Consider the following 25,268-nt stretch of genomic DNA (forward strand, 5'->3'; position numbering starts at 1 on the left):
TTGACTGACACATTACACCTCATTGGGTGAAGTAGAAGAGTGATAGCACAGTGTTTAGGCTTTAAACCTTCTTATTTTGTGGACATCTCATTTGTAGTTGTGATATTTATTAGATTTAAAAAAAAATACCTCTTCATTTTGTTTTGCCCTGACAGGGGAAACGTAGCACAGAAAGAAAACAGTGTGACATAAAGTTGGACAGTAGGGTCCTGAGGATCAGCATATCCTGTGTAAAATGTACTTCCCTTGATTAATAATTGACAGAGGTAATATTTGTCTCGCATGTTCTGTCCCTTCTTCCTCTGTCTTTCTCTCTTTACCCAATCAGTTAAGCTCCTTGCTTCCTCTTTTCCATTTAGGCCACTAGAAACATGCACACATGCAGAATATGCACACATATTCTGTGTTGAAGTTTCATGCAAGTTAAATTGCTTAACATCCTCCGGTCACCATATTTTACCATTACCTTTGAAGGATGTACCTTATTTATTTTGGCATGGTGTATTCAAGTCTGCTTTGGCTAAATATCTAATGCCTCTACTCTCCTCTCAAATCTTTCCCTGTCATTTTCAGTACTCTGCAGATCCTCACATCCTCACTTTGCCTCTCTAACCTCCTGCTTGGTAAACCCATTGACCCCAGCTTCCACTGTTTGCATCCTTGCTGGAGAGCTGGTGCTCTTACTGGCTGGCCTGGCTTTCGCTCTTGACAGTGTGGATGCATTTACAGAGCCCAGAGTTTGCCGTACTGCTCTGGTTTGACCTAGCTTTGCTTAAGTGTGGCATAAGATTTGTGTGTGTGCTTGGTCACACGTGTCTATTTTGAGGATTTGTGTGTAAGACTGTGACAGTGCTGTTTTCCAACACAGTTTCTTTGCCCTGTTGCCTTTCCATTTGACTCAGGCAAGTTGAGCCTCAGCCTCCATGGGCTGCCGGTCATGGTTGGACAGAGTGTTTTAAGCCTGGGTGAGTGGTGGATGTCCAGACTGTGGTCAGGGCTCCCACAAGGCCTTTTAAAGTGTGTTCAACAGCTGAACAGGGAAATAAACCATAATTTTCACAACTGAATTGGGAGACTAACCCAGCAGTTCTCTTTCTCTCTCATTGTCACTAGGTCCCCACTCTCTCTGTCTCTCTCCTCCCATAATATTCTGACCCTTCCAGCTTCTCTGCTCACATGGTTTGGTTATGGGAGTTGAATGGTGCTCATTATTGAAGCCTTTAGACCAGTTCTGTTGAAAATGTGGTACTCTGCAAGCTGTGAACCAGCTAGATGGCTTGTTCTGACTGGCTCTTTGTGTTATTGCCTTGTAAGCAGGGAACACTTCTCTGTCATCCTGGGAGGGTAAAGCTCAGATGCAGCTGCTTTAGAGTTGGACACAATAAGCATGGTTCACTGAATGACGGTTGTTGAAAAGAGATAAGAGGCAGAGGGAGTAGGAGAAAGATGGAAATGGCAAATAAAGATGATTGTAGAAGTGCATAGTTTTGGGAGAGAGATTCTGCAGTACTACTCACTGATGGTGTTGATGACTGCCACAGGGGTTCTGTCTTTCCCTCACACACACACACACAGACACACACACACACACACACACACACACACACACACACAATAGAAAAACCAAAGAATTTAAAAAGAAATTTACCTGCATTTAATGCATTTAACTAATGTTTTAGCATTGCAGCATATGGTCACAGATTGAGTATTTAGGATGATTAAGGGGGTTCTCAGCTTCAAAAAGGCCTTTCTCCCCAATGGTTCATGTTCTTTCTTTTTTTTTTTTGTGATTAAAAAAATAAATTAAAAAAGAGGCCATAACTATTTGTATGTTGTGCAAGAGTAAACTCTATTCATACATGTGGTACAGACAAAAATAGAAACCTGCTTGAAATTTCATCTTGGGACTGAATACATCGGCTGATCAAGTAACACCAGATGGTAGGTGTCCAGTTTTGAGCGTTCCTACAGTTCCATAAACACAAGTGTATGAAATATTGATTTTTGACTTACAGGTGTAGTTCCTCATGGTTGTAACTGGCATTTACCTTTTATATTATTAATATGGTTTTCAGTCTACAAAATGCCAAACTTCACATGTTCTTAAAGGATTGGAGGTTGCTCAGTGATATTTCAATTAAAGGCTTTCTGCTAGGTTTCACAAGTGAGCAAGCACAGGTTCATGTGGATGACTCAATTTACAGTCCAGACAATAATCAGTGCTAGTTTGAATGTGAAGGCTGAGCCAGACATTCAGCTTTAGAAAATTGTGTGGCCAGTAAATTCTTCTCTACATGCACACAAATATAGATTAGTAAATATGAAAATTAAATAGATGATTGCTATTTAAATCTACATTTTCCCTTTACTACTATTGATTTTCACTTTCCTCCACCTAACTCCCTCTGTATCCCTCCTAGAGCTTACTATGGTCAACATAAGCTGCACTCTCTCTTCAAAGTTGTGTGTGCATGTGGGCAAAGAGTGTATGGCTGGGACTGTTTACTCTAAGAGCAATCCTCCTAGCTGAGGGTTAATGCAAGAAAAGAGAGGTCTATATGTCTATTAACAATGGGCAGGACAGCTTTTGGATAATGCTGTTGCCCTGTGTGTGTGTGTCTGTGGATACAAGTTGTTGGTCTGTAATTGTGTTAAGGTTATTGGTGTTAATCTAAGAATGACTAACTGATTTGTCCCTTCTGTGGATATGTTGTTAGAAACACAATACATTATGAAGACTTGGCCCACAACTACACACACACGTGCACACACACATTTGTACAGCTACTTTTGTGGGGACATAAGGCATCTTTTTTTAACAGAACCTTAACCATCACTACCAAATGCCCAATCCCAACCCATACTGCTCTTAAGATGTGTACAAAAAATTAAGGCTTGACTATTTTTACTCCTGTATCGAAACATTTTGTTCATTTTCATGTTTTTCAGGGTCTGCATAGGTTTTTTGTGAGCATATGTGTTTGATTATCCCACATGTGGCCTGCTCTAATGAATTCTTGCAGGTTGTTTGTGCTCTGTGTAGAGCGATGTTAAACTGCAGGCATCTGAATTCTGCTTCACCATGGCCACTTTCTCCCCTGGAAAGCAGCAATTACATTGCTACCAGTACATCTGACTGGGAACTGCCCAGTGCCAAATGGATATCCTGACTTTACAACAAAAGCATTCACATGGAGGATGTCAATGACACTTTTTGAAAAGAGGTGGATTTTCTCAGTTTGGAGTTTAACGTGCAACATAAACATAGGGATAATAAAGATAAAATAGTTTTATGTATTATGGATTTACACTTTGTTTCTGTCACATAGTTTTCTGTTTCAAATGCATCTTGGTCTAAATTGCATCATGTGGAATACCGGGTAAACAAGAGACTGCAAAATTAGGACAAATCAGAATCCTTATTTATGTGACCATGAAAACAGCTTTTTGTCAATTTCGCGCCCAGCTTTTTTTTTCTTTTTCTTTATATATTTTTTATTCTGGTATATGGTATATTAAAGCCTCGAAGTAGTAGAGTGACACTGTATTATCTTTTTGCTACAAACTCTGCAGAGAATTTGTACATGTTTTACATAGTTTCTCATGTACAATAAATGCAAACATTTTCACATTTGAACTTAAAATGATGCGAGTCTACCTTTGGGCCACTGGATGACATGCATGGTCTGCTGGTTTTATGTTATCATGCATAATGGAACAAAATCTGAACCCCCAATGTAATTATCACCTAATTTCTGTCAAAGTTATGTAAATATGATTATTAATACTGTAAATAGTATTATAGTGTTACCTGTGACTAATTATGAATCCCCAATGGTTAAATACAAGAGCATTTGTCAAGAATAAGAGAGAAAGGGATGAGTATAAAAAACAATGATGAAAAAAGGATTCTTCCCTCACTTCTAGAATCAAATCTGTCCACGAGCATCACACCCTTACCTTTATCCACAGAAACTACTTTAGAATAATACATCTGAGCTAAATGTTTGACAGAAGTTAGTTTTCTGCTGTGTTTCAGTCAATGACACAACTAGGAATGCAATTATAGCCCTGTCTTTTTCCCTTTTGTTACAGTTGTACTGTACGTTTCAAATGTCTGTGTGATGTAAAAGATTATGCATTACATCAATAATGTATGCAGGGATATGATTGTTTTCTCTGTGTTATTATATTGCGCTCATGCAGAGTACACATGATTAAATAGAGGATTTGTTGAGATACTGATTTGGTTTGCATTGTGTTTGCATGGCTTAGAGTCTGTATGCTTTCATGCCTTGTCAGTGTACACAGTCATTTGCATTGGACCCCCCCTCCCCTCTCCACTCTGTGTATACAGAATTCCCCTCATTGATCTCTGGCTGGACTATTTGTCACCCACTTACTCAAGTCAAATTAGAAAGCACTGTTCGTTGTATCCACAATTCAATCGATATGGGGGGGTGGGGGCGTTGCAAACCAAATGTAATGAATATAATGCTTACTGGGGGAAAAAGTCTTCATGGATTGTGCGTATTTGTGTGGAATTAATGGGAAATTTCCAGCTTGACAAAGCATGAGCTATCTGGTATATGTGTGAATGGCAGGGAACTGCAGCGCAAGGCTGGTAGGTGTAATTTACATTAGTGTGACTGACTGATTCTGTGGCCCTTTATTACACACATGCCTGCAACACCCTAAGCCCCTAGAGATGTACTATATTAAATACAAACATTCATTTGGAAATAATGCTTAAATATAAAGTATTCTCACTCCTCTTTCTGTTGGGCTTTAAAACATAAAGTCTTACAAGCTTTATTTGTATCATAACTGAAAAGATATGATAGCTTTCCATTTTTCAATGAAAAGCCTTGAAATTAATTTCCTCATGTACCTGCTCATTTGTCTAAAATGCCTGCCACTTCTACTGAAAAACAAATAATTGCCTTACAAAGTTTCTCAAGGTTCAATCCACATCCGTTTCACTCTAGGTATGTATGTGTGAAAAGGTGAAATGAGCTCCAGATTCCCTGAGATGTCACTCATCTCCGTCCTGCAACATGTATAAGGTTATCTTCGTCGCTCAACAGTCTCTCTCACAAGGAGGAGGAAAATTGACATGTAGGGAGAGGTGGAAACAAATTATATTTCAACTGTGCATGGTAATAGGTTACATGCAGCAACTGCCCTCTCCTCTCATTCTCTCTCTCTCTCTCTCACACACACACACACACACACACATACACATACTCACACACAGGCACCTTTTTCTACAGGACAGTGAAAAGTAGTGTTGATGAAGCCCTTTAGTAGAGTGGTCTTTAGACAGGGTGCCAAACACGAGCCCCATAGCCCTCCTTTACCATCCTCCCCCAGAACAAGAACCCATTACTGCCAATTAGCCCAGCTCTCACAGTCCTAATGGACCCTGTCATTCACACACAGACACTCACACACTTACTGAATTGCACACACACAGCTACAGTACTATATGACTATGAAAAAGGAGCCTAATTTTAGCTTCAGACCTAAATTTGAAGTTTCTAGACTTTCTAGACAGGTACTGTGTCGTTACGATGGAATTCAATCCCTCAAAATTGATACTGGATGAAGTAACTGGGTAAAAAGTCATGGCAAAGAGTGAAAGTGGTTGTCATAAAGTCAACCCTCTCTTAACTTGTGCTAGAATAAAAACTGCTTGTTTTTGAATGGAAATTTCACATTTCATACACTAAAGGCATAACTAAATAAGAATGTGACTTCTGTACACAATTTAATTTGGTATGTAGGGGTCTGATCATTTTCTGCCTAGGATCAGAGATTTTGTAAGAAAAAAAAACTCTTGTGTGATGCGAGCATGTCTTATCGAGCCACTTCATGCCGAATCACTGACACACCTATTGCATTAGATGGAGTTGAGGTACAATGGAGACTGACACTTTCTGCTCACGTTAAAAGCAAGATTTCTTTCTTTCTTTTAGGTTATCTGTATATCAGTGCTTCTAATCGCGTTTTAGAAAACTCACACAAAACAAGAGCAACTAATCTCAGAGAATAAAGCGTTGAGCGTGAAGTCATGGAATAAACAGTGAAGATAATGTTGCCTGTACAAATCAATTCTGCATTAAGGGCATCAAGCATTAACTCAGAACGTCATCAAAGAGCATTTTATGGTGCCTGAGTTTGGGGAATCTAGTCTTTTTAGAAATTTGGCAATGTGCTTATCAGGTTTTTCGTGAAACCTGATAAGCACATTGTATCTTCCATTTGCCACAGGAAAAATGTAAATAAGTGATTGACAGATATAGCAGCAAGAAGGATTGGAGAATGAGATAAGTTGAGATGGAAAGGGAACAAAGAAAAGATGAGCTGGAAAAGCTCAGCATGCTGGAGAAATGAGCTCAAATCCGAACAAGAGAGGAGGAAGGACTGAAAAAGAAATATTGTTTCACACAGCAGAAGTAGTGCATGAGTTAATGGAAGTATGATTAGAAAAAAGGGATTGGTGAGGTTGTTACGTGTTTGTGTGTGGTCCAGACACAAATCTATGCATTATCTCCATTTTGCCTGCGGTGAGAGAGGACAATTTGAGTTTCATATTATAAAGTGGAGTATAAAAAAAGTCTGTGGGTTTCAGTCCTGGCTCAGGACAATGTCCTAACAATATAATATAATATAAATAATAAATATAAGTAAAAAGAAAGATAAACACAGTTTTAAAATTCAGGTAGTTATTTTTCAATTGATTAATTAATCGTTCAGCTAAGTTTGAGTAATAAAGCTGTGTTTGTTTTTTTTCACAAAGGAAAGAAAGGGGATGGAGTTGATCTTGTTTCTTTGTTTTCTGTGTCTGTGTGCTGTACCTGGTGGTAGAGATGGAGGTTGGACACAAACTGATTGGGGGGGTGTTTTTTTGTGCAGGTGTACTGTATTTTTGTCTGGAATTGATTTATACTGAACATGACTCCTGTATGCGCCTGTTTCTCATTCGTGTGTATGCCATTTGTGTGCGTGTGTATGTGTTTGGCAGAGCAGGGAATCCCGCTTCCCTGCGGTGGTCTTCTCAGTTCTGTGTGATGCACCTGAGCCCCACTCTCAACCAATCAGATGCTTGGGATTCAGATCAGGTGCCTCATCTCAGGTGGCACTGCTCTGGACACACACAGATAAATCTACAAACACACAAACAGCCAGGTTTATGTACCAACACACATGTGGTAGGACCACTCTTTCCCCTCACACACAGTGACTTCAGTACATATTACAAAGGACAAAAGCAATTTCTACAAAGTAATTACAAGTTAGTGATTCATACTTCTAGAAGTGGATTTGTGCATGTGTCTGTGTGTTTGTAGCATACCTACCCATTGTGGTTTTCTGTGTTGTGTGCATGTGGCAGGTCAGTGTCCACAGCATGTCCAACTGGACAAGTGTCGGCTGCTGACCTCCCCTTCCGACAGCACGCAACATGGCTCAGAGGCAGCAGGATGATCATGTGAGTGGAGGCAAGTAAGGGGATGAGGTGATTGAAGGTAACTGGGGAAGAGAGGAAGTGAGGACAAGAGGAAGAGGGCAAAAGGTCATTAGACACAGCAAAGAGAGGCAATAAGTCAAAGAATATGCAGGGAATTATGAAAAAGATGCAGCCATGCTCACTATGAAGTCAAAAATACACAACATGTCCTTCCTGAATTATGGTAAATGGCCCAAGGACGCTTCGACACATAGCCAATAGGGGTCGAGAATCAAACCACTGACCACTGGTAATTCCGTTTTCCTAAAGAACTGATTTGCAACCAAATATTACATTTTGTCTCCGTAATTAAATTTTTAACTTACGGAGGCATAAAAAACAAATAAAAGCTCAAACTCTGAATTGTATCTCATATCTATATTTATCTTATATCTATGTTTTGATCTGTTTAGACCTGAATACATTCAGTATACAGCGAAAACAAATGAGGTGCCTTGCCAGTACATCAGAAGGGCACGTGCACACAACACCCACACACATCTGCTCACAATCAGACTGGTCCGCAGCTCTGACTTGACACGATAAAGCTTTATTTCTGAGGAATCCAAGTACAGCAATTCTGTAGAAGAAAAAGTTTGATGCTGGCATGCTCTGCCACAATACAAAAATCAGGTGACAGGTCCTGATTTAGGTCTTTTGTGTGTGACTGAAGACATGAATTTAATATTGTAGATAGTGTATCTATATACTTCATATCCTGACAAATGTAAAACTTTAATTAGTGGGTTCACTTTCCTATTTTCCAAATCAGATTCTCCAACCTCTTGTAACTGCACAATCTTGGCATAGAGCATGTGTTTCAGCCTGAATAAATACCACCTTTAGCTGTAGGCACATTCATAAAATCTGGTTAATTAGTGTAATTGGCTGCTCTCATTTGCTATGACTACTTGTTCTGCTTCATTTTTGGCGCAAGTTTCATAAAAATGTTACATACATTTTATGCAGGTATAACCACTATACTACTGCCCATTTTGTACGACAACTTAATGTACAGGTTTAGCTAATTACTGGGGAGTGTGTTCATCTTGTGTGGGAACCATTCATGTAATGCCACTGTAAAACGGCGATCTCTGATCTCCGATCTCCTTACGCTTCCAAACTTTGCAGTTTGACTGAATTACATAGAAAGCTATTGATTCCAGGTACTGTAAAGTTTTTTTTTCCTGGCTGTGCACTTCATTCCTTTTGTTCTTTACCTCTTTGTCAATATCTCATCATATCTATTTCAAAAGATAGTGATAGTCCCAAACTTAGTGGTTGGTTGCCATCAGGAACCAGTTGCAGACCGCTGCTTGTTTAACCCCTGATGGATTAGTGTGTGACGTCTGAAGCCAGGGTTGGATTACTCTCTAAAGACCCAAGGCTCATTTGGATTATACTAACATGAAGTCGTACACTACATGCATGCACGCTCACTGCCAGCTCTCAAACAGCACATAGATACTCTTAACATTTCACCCACTGCTCCACTGTGCAGGTCTGTGGCCGCTTCACTCGGTTCCTTACACCCTCTGTGGCGGCCTCTTTTATTTTATTCACTTCTACAATGTCTCTTGTCTCTTTTCTCTTTCGTTCTCTCTCCTAGTGTTCAATCAGAGAATGCCTCTCTTCTTTTAATTAGTAGCAGGGTTGTTCTCCTCTTCTTTCTCTGACCAGGACCACTAATAATGCAATTATCTCTAGTAGGAGGCTTTCAACCACAGCCTTTGTTCTTCTCCGCACTGTACAGTGGCCCACGTTCCTGCATTGCTCCACAGAATATTATGTCTCTGATTCAGAGCTCTATTTTAATAGAGGAGGGAGGCATAATCAAAGCTGGCCTCATTTTACTCTGTCAGCATCATAACACACATCGTTCTTGCCGGGGGGGGGGGATGAATGATTCTCGTTTCTCTCTGCTGAAGAGTTGTTGTTTTTTTTACTCAATTTCTGCTTCTCTTTTGCTCCTCTGCTTCTTCTGCTCATGCTTTTGGAAATCTTTACCCTCACTTTTCTGCACTACAGTACAAAGCTGAATCTCTTGCTCATCTCTGCTCTGTTCGTTGTGATATCTCTTGCAGCACTTCTCCAGCCTGCTCTCAGGGACTAACGGTAAAAGACCATAAAAAAACAATTTAACTTAACAACACGACACTACAATGTTAACCTGTGAGTGGTATCACAGCTCGGTGCGTGACAGCTCGAGAGCCTGATGGTTGTTTTAGGTTGTAAACCTTTCTGACCTAATGGCTCTTGCTTCCCTGCAGTCTGACTTTAAACCCAGAGCCATCCCATGACAAATAGGTTTTCTATGAAATGGAAATGTATATAATTTAAGACTGCTCTTTATATGGATGTGCACCTTAAGAGAAATCCCAAATATTTTCTAAACCTATAGCTTGTTTGCAAGTGGTTTAAAATTGTGCTGCACAATTACAAACTCCATTATTCATTGTGAGACCATATTAACCCAAATTGTCATCCTGTTCATGTAAGCCAAGCTCCTTTGTGTAATTGATGGAAAACAATTAATTTTTTGTTTTTTGTTTATTGTAAGCATTTATGTTGACCTGCTGAAATGCCATAGTTAAAGAGTTATCCTTTAAACACTTCTTTGATTATACACAGTGAACCCTCTTGTATCATGGAAATATGTCAAAAACTCTGTTTTGAGCAAACAACTCTCCAGATGACCCATCTCAGAGACTGAAAGGAAGGAAAGAATCAGAATTTTGTGTATTCTGCAAACTCACACTTGCCTGAGGAGGTTTTTTTTTTCACCTGACATATTGTGTAAGACTTGGTTTGAACGTATGGAAAGTGTCCTGGTTGTGTGTGTGCCTATAGTACACAGATACAGAGATTGCAAAGCTAACTAAACATCTGCCTCTCAGGTTCCACAACCTGATTCCCTTTCCTCTCCCGTCTACTTAGACTACCACAGCAACTTTTCAAAAGATGTTTCTGTGCCAGATAAAACTTTATTGCTGTGATTATGGGGACTGAGATAGAGGGATGGGGGGAGAGTGTCACACTGTGCTGAGCAAGGTTGGGGGGAAAGAGCAAGGGGAACATCTCTTACATGAAATAATATTTTTTTAAAAAGAAGACAGCAACATCTGTGTGGGAACTTCAAACGTCCTTTGAAAGGCAAAATGTGATTCCGTATGGGATTCTCTGGCTTGGTAAACAGCCGGGTATAATTTTGGAAGTCAGTTGGAGAGTGTGTATGTTTGTGTGTGTTTAGAAGACGTGTGCTTTGTAGGGTATGAGGGACTGTCAGAGCTGGGATCGAGGAGACAGAGAAAGAGAGGGAGGAGGACACATTGAAAAGGGATGAGGGCTCCAACTGCTGAGAGCAAAGTCCGGTGATTGGCAGGGATGTAATACAGTGTAAATCCACCCTAAACCCAGTTTACTTACTTTTTGAAACTGACATGTATGCCTTCGTAATCACTTTGTTGTCATTTGTGATTTGATGGGATTTGCTTAGTCATACATTTGAGGATAAAATAAATGTGTGATTTGAAACTATCATTTTCTGATTATCTCTTATTGTCTTTTCTCAAATCAATTGCTTCTCTTTCTGTCCCTTTTCTCGTTGTCCTGCCTGTCCTGGTTGCTTGGAACCACAACATCTAATCTCAACGTCTTAATTGTACTTATACCAGGTAAGACACGACAAATATAAAATAAGTCAATACAAATTCTAAACTTTAAACATGTGCACTGCCCCATAGTGTAGTAAGAACTCACTGTTTCCAATGACAATTAGTCATGTAGCAGATGCTTTTGTATGAAGTAAGTAGCAAACACTAGGGACAACTTAGGTGTTCAGCGTCTTGCCCAGGGACACTGCAGCTTGTAGCCAGGAGGACTGGGACTTGAACCACTGACCCCTGCGGTTCGTGGACAACTGTTTAACCAACTGAGCTGCAGCCGCTCCTCACACTAGAACATCAGCGTTTAACACCAGCAGCATAAAAGTTACTACTCTTTAGTTTGTGAAGTTGCTGAGAGAGGCAGAAAAAAAATAAACTGGTACTGAACATATCAGAGAACCACCAGTTTGCAGTAGTTTAGAAAGGAAGGATACAATTATTACACGTTACCTGGTGTTAGACAGGACTTTATGTGCAGTAGCAGCATAAAGCAGAGTTAAAGGCTTCTGCAAACCTTTGCTACATTTTTCACTCTAAGTAGCTCATTTATTTTTTAAATTTTCTAAAGACTTTAAGAGAAAGGAAATTGGGGCTATTACATTTCTTGAACTGTGAGATTTTTCAAGCTACTGTGATGATACCGTAGGTGCTGTTCAGCAGCTTTTTAGCAGACCTCCAAGAGGACACTGTGGTTGCCATGGTACTTACTGTAGATGGTCTATTGATAGACAGAGCTATGACGAAGGAAAGTATCAATACAGAAACTCGTGGGTGTACCACTTCTATTTTATTTCAGTCTGCTGTATCGCAAGTCACTCTATTTTTGCATTTCCCTCCTTCATATCTCATGATCCTCATTAGCTGCTTTTTTTCTCTTCTTGTTCTCATTTCCATCGTGCTGTGCTGCTTCAATCAGTTTTGTTTCCTTGCTCTCTTCTTCTGCATCTTTTTGTTCCTCCTCATTGGCTAAGGCTATAACTGTCATCGCATGTGTGCGTGTGTATAACTGTGTGTGTGATGGAGTGTACAGGGGCTCTGCAGCGAGGTGATGGTATGTGAAATCATTGATATTACCAAGGGAGGGAGTGGTAATGGCGTTCCTGCTACGCTGCGGTCGTCCTATGGACAGGGGCACCATCCATGTACCACATTCCTCCTTACCTTCATCTCCCTTTTGGTCCAACTGTCTCGTCATTAACCTTCATTTCACCCCCCTTTTCATCCTCATCTCCCAGTTCTCCCCCCACCTGGTCCCTCTCCGAGCAACAACAGTGCTGTCTTCTCTGTAGTGTCAGCTTCCCTGTGACACTGCGGATCAATCGGTTTCTTAAGCGTGGGCGTTTGTTGTAGTGGATATTTATTATTTTTCAGAATATTGTCCTGAATTGTTTTTATATTTAAGGATATGTCCCTATCGTAGTCATTTGTTTTTTTCTTATTCATACTTTCTGCTTGATTCAACATTTTTTTCTCTTATCCCTTTTGTTCTTGACTGTCTAGTTCTGTTGGCTATTCTTCTTTTCTGTACATCTCTGCAGCAAAATCACAGTGGTTGGACAGGATTGCAGTGCCTGTGAAAAAAGACCATCCTAAAGAGAAAAAGACAGAATGGGGGTGAGACTGAAAGCAGTAAGAAAGAAGAGCAGGGAAAAAACAAACAACCAGAGAAAGAGAAAGTTGTTGAAAGGCATCAAATTCAAACATTCAAACAAAGTTACAAGGCAAATGTAAAGATTCCCTCTGGCAAAGGTATGAGGCAAGTTGGGAACAGACAGGGAGAGAAAACAGAGCGACGGAGAGATGAGGCTAAGGTGCAGGTGGAAGGGAGCCCCCAACTGGTTGGAGCTGGTATTGGTGCTTGTCGCCCCATCTCCTCTACACGCTCATTTGGTGTTGCCCTCCTTTCCTTTACCTTCACTTTCTCATTCTTTACTGGGTCTGCTCTGTCGCTCTCAAACTAGATAAGAGAATGCTCCATCAGATTATTGGTAATCTCCCTATGGTTAGGGCATGTGTGTGTGTACCTGTGTTTAAGATGGTGTGCAAGGTTGTTTTCCAAATAAACTCCTCAGACAGTGTGAGTCCAATTTCTTTCCTGTTCTTTTTATGTTCTCCATCCTTCCTTTACTTTTGTACCTTTTTTATCTGCACTTGTGTGCAGTACCACGCCAGCATTTTAAGGCTAATTGAGTCATGAGCTCTGGGCAGAGTGTGTCCTGTGTGTGTGTGTGTTTGTGTGTGATGTGTCTGCCTCTGACATGAACTCACCACATTTAGCAATTGAATGTTAAGTGCTGACTGCTGTGTGGCGCTCAACATGCTTCAGCAGTCCAGAGGTGTGCAGATGTGGAGAAGCATACACACACACACACACAGGGAGGATAGAACTGATGTGTCATGAATGCTGTTTCTGGGAAGCACGTTTAAATAACCACAAGTAAATAACTCACGTGTTATTTCTTTCCTGTGTCGACCACCAATCATAAACTACCTTTTGCTCTTCCTTGTCTCCATAGCAACGCCATAGCAACCCCCTGCTGACCCAGCCAGAAACTAGCAGAGCCCTTGACATAATCTCAACCCGCCCCTCACAAAGAGGATGGTCCATCTATCCTCCTGACATCTTAAATTGGCATTTGCTCCATAGATTTGTATGGCGAGGGCATCTCTCTCAAAATGACATCGAGCTTTGAGGACAGAGTTCAGGAATGTATAAAGAGTTTTTTTTCTTGAACATGAGTTTTTCCTATCATGAGTAGACCCCTGATGAATGGTTTCTCTCATCATTGGAGGGAATATGTTTTCGATTCTCAAGTGAGCAGCATATCCAAAAAGCCTCATACACGTATGTCCAGCACTGAAGTGAAACACGCAACATGCCAATAAATGTGACTCGTTCAGATGTTCACACCTCCCCATCTTGTGACATACAAGATGTCACATACAATCAGGAAATTTTCTCATGTCTGCAAGGCTCTTGTGATAGTTTTATAAGCAATAACATTATATGAAACTCCCTGCAAACAATGTTTGCCAACCAGTGTTTCACTGACCACTGATACTGTCATTTGATAACTTAATGGAATAACTTAACTGTACTTGAGTAGTTCTGCTGTCTGGTCTCTGTGTCTTGTACTATTGACAAGACACACAAATATGCATTATGTACACAAGCACAGGCTAACATGACCATGTAGTCTGCTCATCAGATGACTATGTAAAGTCCTACAGAAGGGGGAGGTGTTATGCCTGATCAATACATCCTCAGTCATTCTGACTCTATCATTATCATTTTAACGACTGCAGTATTTTCCCCAGAGATGGCCTTCGAGATAAACAAGACAACCCCAGTGGCCTTAAAAAGTTCACTGCTATAGTCAGCTCGAGGCTGCAGTCTCGAGGCTGTCACATAATGAAGAGTGGGATTTTGAAAACACCAAACAACTAATAAAGATAATATAGATTTTATTGATTAATTCTGTAGTTCAAGAAAAAGCACATTGTCCCTCATTGAGGGATTACTAGTGATTCTCAGTCATACAAAAAAGTATATCACATAAGGCACTTATGAAAAGCTCATTATTAGAGACAAATTTGAATAGCTTATAAAGATCAGGTTAGAAGCTGAGAGGATGAAACAGGCCTCCTCCTTGTCTCTCTGTTAAAGGTTGGTCTTACCTTGGGATTTGAATAAAGGAGGGAGACAGAGCAGGAGGGAAAGGAAGGAAGAAAGGCCATGTATTGTATAGGGTGTGTGTGTGTGTGTGTGTGTGTCTGTGCATGTACTCAGGCTCTCTGCATGTATCTTCTCCTGTGGTCCTGTATGTTGTGAAGCCCTCTTAAGTTTTGACGAACAGATGTCTTTCTTTTCTGTGTTTCCCTCGGTGAATCCCCCCCCCCCCCCCCCCCCCCCCCCCTTTCAAGAATTTCATTTCAGACTTCTTCTCCTCTTGCGTTTTTTTCCCCATTTTATCTCATTCTGCCATTTGAGTTGTTTTCCTGCCTTTGTTAAACATTTCAGTATTAGATGAGTCTTAGTTCAGTGTGAAGGCCAGGTGAAATGGACTCTCGGTAAAGTGCCCTTGATGTTCTGCTGTGTGTACTTTCTTTTAGTGCTTCACTTTGTGTGTGTTGTGTGTGTACTTTATTTACAAGGCAGTGTGCTCTCTGACGCTGGCACTGTCTTGAGAAAACAGACAATCTGGGCCTTGGCATTTCTCCAGAACTCCTTTCATTTCCATTCAGCAGTGGGATGTTGCTCACAGAAACACACATGTGCACTGCTCGCTCTCGCTCTCTCTCTCTCTCTTTGTCTCTCTCTCTCACTCACTCAGTCACTCAGTCACTCACACACACACACACACACACACACACACACACACACACACACACACACACACACAGAGATAGAATCACTGATAATTACAGACAAGCTGAAGAGTGCTGAGACAGGTCAGAGCTCGGCTCTCTTTGCTTTAGAAGGATTTGCTCTTCTTGCCTCTTGTCTTTTAAAATTGGATATTTTCATACAAAGTCTCACTTATATATGTGCAGAAAGACACAAACCACAGTTGTTAAGGTAGGAGCCCATGATGCAACCGTAGAGACATCCATTCTTATGTCTCTTGGGAACAATTGGAGTGGGGACTGCAGGAAAAAGACAGAAACATACAAGACAACAACAAAAACAAGGAGAATATAAAGGAAGAGTGACTGATTGACTGAGGAGAGGGAATAGGGGACAAAGTTAAAATGATAGAGGCATGAGAAAGACAGAGATCTGGCTATCGGTGGCTAATAGGATTCCCTTGTTGCCTCATTGAGATGCAGCTGTGGCTTAGGTGATGAGCTAGCTGCCAGTGATGCATTGATTTAGTCAGAAGAGTTGTTCAAATTTTCCACTTCTCGAGAGATGTCAACGGCCCCACCAGTGGTCACTGGGGTATTTACCAGTGCATCTTCCTACCAAAACACTTGCCATGTATTTAATTCTTCTACAGGCTGTCTCCACCCCCTTCCCACCTCCCTTTGCCGCCCCTCCTCGTGGGATTTCCCTTAGCCACCAAATTAATTTGTTATGGTATGAATAAGCAAGGCTTGCTTGTGGAACGTTACTGGGAATTGTTTCAGGTGGAATTCTTAGTAAATCTATGCTGGACTGATAGCAAATAGCAAACCAGGTAGAAAACATTAAGGCTAAATAGCAATATAAAAATATTTGCATAGCTCCAAGTAAGAGAGTATGACACGAGGGTTGCTGGGTGGGAATTTGGCTCTCAGCTAAAGATAAAATGCAAATAAGCCTGAATGAGTATGTATTAGGCTCAGCAGAATGCGTGTTTAACATGGATTACACATGGATGTAAAAAGAGAAACAAATTGTGAAAATAAATGTTTGCAAATGTGTAAATGTGTTTTGCAGTATTAATTCATTCATGGTATTAATTCATGGATTGTACATTACTGTAAATTATTATTATCCACAGAATGGTGGCACAGTGATTCAGTGCCACAGGTTTTACTGATTCATCTTGGCGCAGAACATTTGACAGTGCAGTGTTTCTATAAGTGTTATGTTAAAAGTCATATATTGTCCACTGGTTTACTAATGATTTGACCTACTGGTCAAATACGTAGCAGTTCTCAAGCTCTAAAGGAAAAAAATCAATACGCTTTGAAATTCATTGGTGTGCTTTGCTCCAAAAATGGAGCCAGACCTTTGTTGTTATATTTCTGGTACTTTATAGTAAAAGGGGAAGGGGATAATAGTCTAGCTGTGGTCCACGGCAGACAGTACCCTCACACGAATGTACTGTCTTCATTGTATCCGTGCCTTGAGGTGTTACTGATTGGCCTGTACACTTATGTTGAAGCTTTGACACTTTGACCTTTCTCTTGCACATTGATTGTTCTGCGCTAGCAGAGAGTAAAGGCTCTACAAAGACATTGGAAGGAGGTAAAAAATCTGAGAATAGATTGTACTTACCAGTTTTTTTTTAAACCTTTTGACTTTTGATCAGAAAAAGTGCATGTGTATCAAGGTCAAACACCAGGAGGTGGCACCCTACCTGGAACACACAAACACACACACAGTCTCCCCCTTTAAAAGATTGTTCACCTTGTTCATGTTGGCCATAATTGTGGGGTTTGTTCTTATGTTGGATAATTCTTTCTGCTGTTTTCAATTTGTCTGCTGATTGAAAGAATTTCAAACATTGTATAAGACTAGTTCCAGGTGAAGGTCCTCTTCTTTTTAGAAGCACAAGTTCAGAAGTAGAAGAAGGATTTGTCTATTGGCTGGTTTTGTTCTGCTTTACGTCAGCTGTGTAAAATAAAGTTTGTATTTGCTTCTTGCCTTTCTTGTTAAACATCATAGCGGGATTCTTTTTCATACCATGTGTAGAAGCCATCATCTCCCCTGCCTGCCCCAAAGTGGGAACGCAGCACCCTTATTGCCAATTAAGCTCCAATCAACAAATGAAGATGGAGTGAGACATCGAATTACATCCAATATCCTTTCCCATACTCAAGCCTGTCTCTGCCAGCCACAAATTAGCTTACAAATTAAGGCTCTGAAGACGGGAGAAGTTGAGTTGCCAGATAACCAAATAACATCCTGCCAGCGTCTTGATGTGTCGTTCCAACTTGGATCAAGCTTCCTGCCTTCTTTTAATGTGCAAAGAAAGTTTACCTGAGTTTTACTTGGTTGGAGCTTCGAGCATCCGTTTCAATCTACACTGGGAAGAAAGCTGGTTATTAGTACAGGTTGATGAGAACACATCTCATTGAAGTCTGTTCCGGTTTGATCCATGTGTGATAATGAAGATGTTCCAAAGACAACCCAAACACTTTTAATTAATGAAATAACTCATGCTGAATTATAGAGCAGGAAGGTTTGATTAATGACTTCATAGAGTTGGATTTCATCTACCCCCTTTTTTCCATCCCATAAAATTGGCCTGCCTGAATGGATCGCCGTGAAATGCATTGTTACCAAGCTTGTTTGTGTTTGCATGCATATGTGCAAGCATACATGTGTAGGAAAAATGCAGTAAGAGCATGTATCGTCGATTGACGGTTACCACAAGATTTTGTAATATTATCCAGTCAGACATTTAATAATTCATACTTTTATATTGGGGGTTATCTAATGTATGACAGGCGGACAGTGCGCAGCTCTTTCAGTGGTGTCTAGGGGTTTCTCTGACTGTGCAGCCTATCACAGAGTCATCGCCATCACCAATCCTTAGCTCATCATTTCATCCGTTCATTTGACTCCTCTTTTCCCAGAGGGATGTGTGAGTACATGCTTAGCATGTACACACTCACACTTCAAAAGTAACACACATATGCACCCCGGTAGCATCATTTTCTGTGGGCTTCTTAGCCATTTTTGTGTAATGGTATATATGCACTGTAGATGAGTGTCTGTGTGTGTACTTGCACATTTGTCCCGTCTGCTGTAGTTGCTGCATTGGGCCTAGTGTGGCTAATTAAAAGAAGCCTGCATGCATTATTCACGAGGCTGTAATTATACATTCCTTTTGCCGAATCCCAGTCAGGAGCATTAAAAATAGATCTGAGTCTCCATGCCCCACCCTCCTAGGTTTCCCCTGTCTCTCCATGTTTTGACTGTGTCTCTTGCAGTATTTTCTCTTTATTTATCCATATCCGTATTTCTTCATCTGACTGTCACTGGCCTCATTGACATGGCCTTTTCTCTCTCTCTTTTTAATTTTTTTTGCTTTTTATCTCTCCTTTCATCTCCTCCATGTCTGTCCGGCATGTCTTCTCTCATGATGTTCCTCTTTGGGATTTGGGCAGAACATTCCTCTGACAGTGTCACTCTCACTCGGCTTCCTGGCCTGACCTCCAGTCACATCAGGCCAGAATTCAGAGTGGAATATTTTGAATCTACAATGACATCTTAGCAGAGATATTCAGAAGAGGAGAGATATAACTGCCTCTGATCAAGTTAATGGGGAGGTCGTCTCTGCACAAGAAGAACAAATCTCTGCCCAAAAAGTTTTCCCTTACTTTTATTAGCTCTAATATAAAACAAAATCTGCAGCAGGAGAGTTCAGTCAATCTATTTTGGTTATCAGTGTAGATAAACTAGAGTGTGGCTATTTGGAAAAATGAAGTTATTTTGTATGTGTGCAATATGTTTCAATTGATATGAAAACTTTTTGCACAGTGAAATATATGACTAGTATGACTAGTTACTTTCTGCTGTGTTATCTTATGTTCATTACCTCTGGCGATGAGACTAGTTTGCCTTCCTGGCAAAAAAAGAGTTGTTAAGCTTGCATCTGCCACCATGCAGGTGATGAGCTTCTGAGGTTATATGTGCGCATATGTTAGCATGCTGATGATGTTGGTGCAGAAAAGGGTGGGAATTTTGAAAGATGTGCCAATCAGAGACCTTGTTACGTAACTAAGTGGTTCACTCAGGAGTTGCTGCATTTGGGCGATCCCCTTGGTCATTCTCATAGTTGTTTTACAACAGGAAAAAAGAGACTACTGCCTTGAAGCCACCCAGTACTTCGCCTTACACCCCATTTCACTCTGTTTATGTTTGTTGGACATATTATGTGAATGCAGTAATGGAATTGGCTTCATGTAGTCCGTTTCCCTACAACCAAAACAGCCAAAAGCAATCATGCACACTCAGCTACAAGGCACACACATATTAATACACACACACAGGGAGCAGATGCTAATACTTGGAAGCTAATGGTGTAAATCTAAAGCTTAATAATAGAGTGCATTCTCTATCAATTAACAGTCAGTGCACACGGATTAATTGTTAGAATAAAAGGCGCTGTTAATGAACTAAGAAATGCCCTTCAGCTGAAGGTTCAAGTGCCTAATCATCTCCATAGTGCTCTGAAAGGGTAACAGAGGAAAAAATACTTTAGCAAAGTGCCATTATTGTTTTATTTACAAGAGATTGCTGTTTTGTGCAGGGAGGCAACTTATAATGGAGCAGTTGAGTAAATGTCTTATTTAATGCAGGCCAAATAAACTGTTTCTCTATGCGTGCGTCAGTGTGCCTCCCTTCTCCCTTCATGCACTCTAGGGCTAAAATGTTCTTCCGGCTTTTGAAGCTGTTAAGATGGTCTAGGCCTCTGTTGTAACTGATGTTGGTCCTGTTTTTTTTTTTTTTTTTGGCTGTTACGGTTTAGAAGGTTGCAGTGGAATTCGAGCTGGTAAACGTCACGGCTTACTGAAAATGCAAAAGAGACTGAGAGAGGAGGCGGGAGGGGGCAGATGAGATTGAGAAAGATTTAGTGAATGAAGAGGGAGGAAAGAAGTGGTGGGAGAAAGCGAGACAGAGAGTGCATTCGCCGAGTAGTGAGTGAGAATTGTTTGATCTTCGACATGCCGTCTGTCTCCTGCACAGTATGACTCAACGGCTTTCTGCTGGTGTATTCTCTCCCTTTCTGGAGAGATTAGAGGATGCATAGAGCATAGAGAGAAGGAGAGATGAACAAGTCAGAAAACATAGGGTAAAAAAAATGGAAAACACTGATGGATCAAAAGAAAAGCAATGAGATCAAAACTTGGCAGAAACTAAAAAAAAATAAAATAAGCGAAATAGAAGTACATGAGTAATTGGATAACAAAGCAGAAAGGGGAGAAACTGGAAAATTGGAAATGGTTGATGATGTTATTGCAGAGATTCACTATTGCCAACATGCACATCTGAAGTTTTGTGCTTAACATACACAGATCAGACATAACATTATGACCACTGACAAGTTAAGTGAATCACAATGAGTATCTTGTTATGATGGCAACTGGGCCTTTGTGGGTTATATTAGGCCACTAGTTAACATTTAGTCTCAGAAGTTGATGTTTTGGAAGAAGAAAACTTGGGCAAGTGTAAGCTTTTGAGGGACTTTAAAAAGGGCAAAATTTCCGATGGCCCAACAACTGGGTCAGAGCAACTGCAACAGTGCAGCTCTTGCGGGAGTTTCCAGCCTTCAGTGTTCAAGACATACAGTGCTGTACCAAAAGTTGTCCAAGGAGCTGTAGCTCAACATGTTGAAAGAGTTAATGCTGGTTCTGATAGAAATTACATTACTGTGTTTTTCATATGTGGCTGCACCGCAGTCGACTGGTCAGGGTGCTGACCTGTGTCCACCATAAGAAGTTATAAAATGAGGATGTGAGCATCAGAACTGGACCGCAGAGCAATGAAAGAAGGTGGCCTGGTCAGATAAATCTTATTGTCTCACACAACACATTATGTGGATACCTGGGTGCCTGTGCATCACTTACCTGAGGAAAAGATGGCAACAGAATGTACTACAGAAAGAAGATAAGCGGGCGGAGGAAGTGTAGTGCTTTCTACATCATTCTGCCGGGAAACCTTGAGTCCCGCTATTCACGGGCAGCTTAGTTTGACATGTACAACCTATGTACTGTAGCAACAATTTTGGAATTTATGGAAACAGCATTCCCTGATGGCAGTGATCTAAGTCCAACTGAACATCTGTGGGATGTGGTGGGAAAACAAGTGTGATCGATATAGGCTCCACCTTGCAATTTACAGGACTTCAGGGATTTGCTACGGATGGCTTGGTGGCAGATACCAGAACTTTAGAGTTCTAGTGAAATCCATCCCTCGACAGATCGGGGCTGTTGGGGTTTAGGGTTAGGGATGTACTCAATATTAGGTCATAAAGTTATGGCTGATCGGTGTAAATACTATTTTTCACAAAGCTAAAACTAAATTCTATTTGATTTATTTTGTTTTTTTTGTTTCCGTATTTTATTTCATAGATTTATATCTTCCAACCCCATCCAACTTTGTTTATTAAGCACCTTGAACACAGTGCATTACACAAACATGAAGACAAAACACATAAAACAATTATAGATATAAGACATTTAAAGGAACATAGATAAAAACATATAAAAGGTAAAAACTATTCAAAACTGTTATAAAAAAAAAACAGTAAAAGCCAACATCTCAAACTGAGGTCGCCTCAAAGCTATCCAGAGTTGAAAACGTTCGCTCAGTTTATTTTGCTTTAATGTAGACATTACCAGTATACAGAAATACTATATGATGGAAACAGAGAATTAGTTGGTAGAAAGCACAGATTCACTACATTTGTCTTTGGTAATTGCACACAGACTACTGTATATGTGGGTGTTAATTTGTCATAGCAATTTGTGTTTGGCACTTTATCACCATCAGCACATTCAAATTGTAATGAAGTATATACAGCGAGCTACAAGGAAAATATGCATTTCTATTTTAGTCAACACCCACAGACTAAGGTACTGTAGTTGGTCTTGTGGTTATAAATTCTAAACACGTGCCCTTTGCCCCATTGAAGGGGATCCTCATGCCATGCTGCAGAGGCTCTCCATGTGACAAGAAGACACCATTAGAATAAGCTGTAGTAGCACACAGAATTTTCTTTCAAACGCTGATCCCAGATCCCAAGGCGAAGTAGTAGCCCTCATGTAGAGCATTCAGGGTTAGAGAGCAGAAGTGGAAAGCAGCTCACAGATCTGTGCCTAAGGGCAAAGAGCTTCTCAGAGTCGGCGCCTCAGGGAGTAAAATCTAAGCCAGCATAAGCTACTACCATCTGCCGACGTTGGCTTTGGGCTTTTGATAGATCAACTTTTGAAAGTGAGAGAGGTGTACAAGTGGAGACATGTCTTTTTCATCCTTTTCTCTCTTCACGCGGTTGTGCCTTCCAGATGGAAATTAAGCTTTCCAGTAATGATCTTTAACCGCATGGATAACATGGAGTGTGTTTGTGGCTCTGTGTACTGTGTGTGTGTGTGTGTGTGTGTGTGTGTGTGTGTGTGTGTGTGTGTGTGCTTAGCAGGTAAGATCATAAGGAGACCCTTCCCTCGGCTCTGACACAAGCGGGGTGTTCTTGTCCTCCCTCCACTACTCTCCTCGGTTCAACACCGGTGTTTTAGATCGATGGCGGTGGAAATGAAACTCACTGTCAGGGTACTTTACCTCTCACAGCTGCTCCCCGCTGAATGTCCCACATGGCCTGGTAATAAATTGACCACTGATCAGTGTGCTTTAGAAGCTGGAATAGGAAGAACTCTCACAAGTTACCCAGAAGCAAACAAGGTTTCTCTCACTCGGAGTGGAGGTTTCCCCACTGCTCTGCCAGGCTAAACAGCTCTAAGGGAAGGCAAAGAAAGAAAACATAAACATGCCAATAAAGGCCCACTGGGAAGTCTTCTTAACAACTCAAACGATTTAAATAAAGTGCGATACCCAGCTCCTCCTTTGTTGTCTGCTAAAGCTCATTCAGATAAACGGCCCTGTTATAAAAGTGTGTAGTCCCAAGAGGGTTCTAAATATTTCTCTCAACTTGTTATAGCACATGCTGTCAACAAGATCTTCAAATGTGAATTGACAAATAGGCCTTTTTGAAGCTATGAAGTTGATTACTTTCATCTATCAATGAGTTGAATGCCATACAATACTGTAAATATGTCAGCTTGGCTGAAAAATTCATTTTGTTCAAAAGGTTCAACTATACGCTGCAGTGATGAAAACACTCTTTTAGAGATGTTCTTCAGGACAGATGTCAGTTAAGTTCCACTATGATATTATGAAATGCAATCACTTGAAGAGATGGTGAAGTAAGACAAAAGGCTGATTACCAAATCAATCTTGGCACATAGCTTAGTGGTGCAGAGCAGAAGACACACTGTCAGCATGTTGTTTAGCTTTTGAAAAGTGGTTAATTAGGAACATTTCCACAGCTCTGCACATATATTAATATATTAATATTCAACTAATTTCTTTAATGATGAGTCATTATGCAACTCAGGTTTCCTTGTCTTTTCCTTCATACATCAACTTTATTCTTGACCCTCAGTCATCCTGCCTGCTTTTCATAAGTGCCCAGGCTCTGCAGATGCAATCGGCTTGGCTTTTATTCAGAAACTTTATTATTCATCCCTGATTTGTCAAAGCCGCCGGAGCGATGATTGAAACCATAACTTTGAAGGAATGCAGCAGCTTCCAGCACAGCACAGAAAAAAGGCTGCTCAGCTCTGATGCTCACTGAGCCATAGACCAAAGTTCTCATTTTGTTTCTTCCTCCTGCAGTCTTTGCACATTAGATTTTTAATTACAGAGGTGCATGGAAACTAAAGAGTGTGGTGATAGAATAGAGGCCAGAGGTCAGTTGCTGGTGGCGCCTTCAGCCCAAACGTCCTTAACTGGTGACGTTACACTGACGTTGTTGTAAATCTGAGAGATCTGAGAGGCGAAGGAAATGGGATGGATCAATGCACTTGCTGATTCAGTGGCGTCGTAAGCTTATGTTAGTTACACTGCACTGCCTGCTTTTTGTCCATATGTGTGTTAATGAAAACCATGTAGGTGTACAGTGTGTGACAGTGCCAGTCGGCATGTGTGCCCTTTGTGCAGTTAATTAATTACCTACAGTATACTGCATATTACACTTAATCACAATCAGTTGTCCCACTCCCCAGAGAGAGTATAACATTCCTACGCATCGGCTTTACACATAGTTAAACACTTCCATACAACTTAAAAAATTAGTTTTTACAGTTTTTGTTTCATGAGTGCCCAGTACAACTAAATGATTATACAATATCATATGAAAATGAAAAACAGTCATCATGGACAGAGACTGGTAAAAGCAGCAGTAATCTTCTCTCGCCTAATCTTGCCTCTCTCCGTAAGGCTCTGATCCTTTGTGCTTTCAATCAAAGCCTTATGTTTGAAGCTATGTTCAAAGACAACCTACCTGCTCAGCCCAGCCAGATCCAGACAAAACCCCAGTGTCTTCCTTGGCATCTCTTGAATCATCTGGAGCTTCAAGGGTTTCCTCTGGGGTAACATCACAGACAGGTGAAAGGGGCAGTGCGAGTATCTGGGAATCACCCTCATATTTCAATTAAGGAGCAAGTGTTGATCATTTGATTTGGAATTGTAGAGAAACAGATATTAATTAAATATGGCAAAGACAAGTAACTTGTCTGTTACTGGGTGTATTTGTCTTAGAAGAGGAAGCACATGACCTGAGTGGAATGGTGGAGAAGTATAAGTTCTGTTAGTTGTAGCC

At 40.7% G+C, this 25,268-nt stretch overlaps 1 protein-coding gene across 6 annotated transcripts in view; it reads left to right on the top strand.

Annotated features, from left to right (window-relative positions):
• The window catches only part of brsk2a (BR serine/threonine kinase 2a), a 149,464-nt gene that overhangs the window by 58,834 nt on the left and 65,362 nt on the right, over positions 1–25,268 (top strand). The gene's annotated exons all lie outside the window — the stretch shown is intronic.

Source organism: Channa argus, chromosome 4 (assembly GCF_033026475.1).
Source record: "Channa argus isolate prfri chromosome 4, Channa argus male v1.0, whole genome shotgun sequence".
NCBI lineage: Eukaryota > Metazoa > Chordata > Actinopteri > Anabantiformes > Channidae > Channa > Channa argus.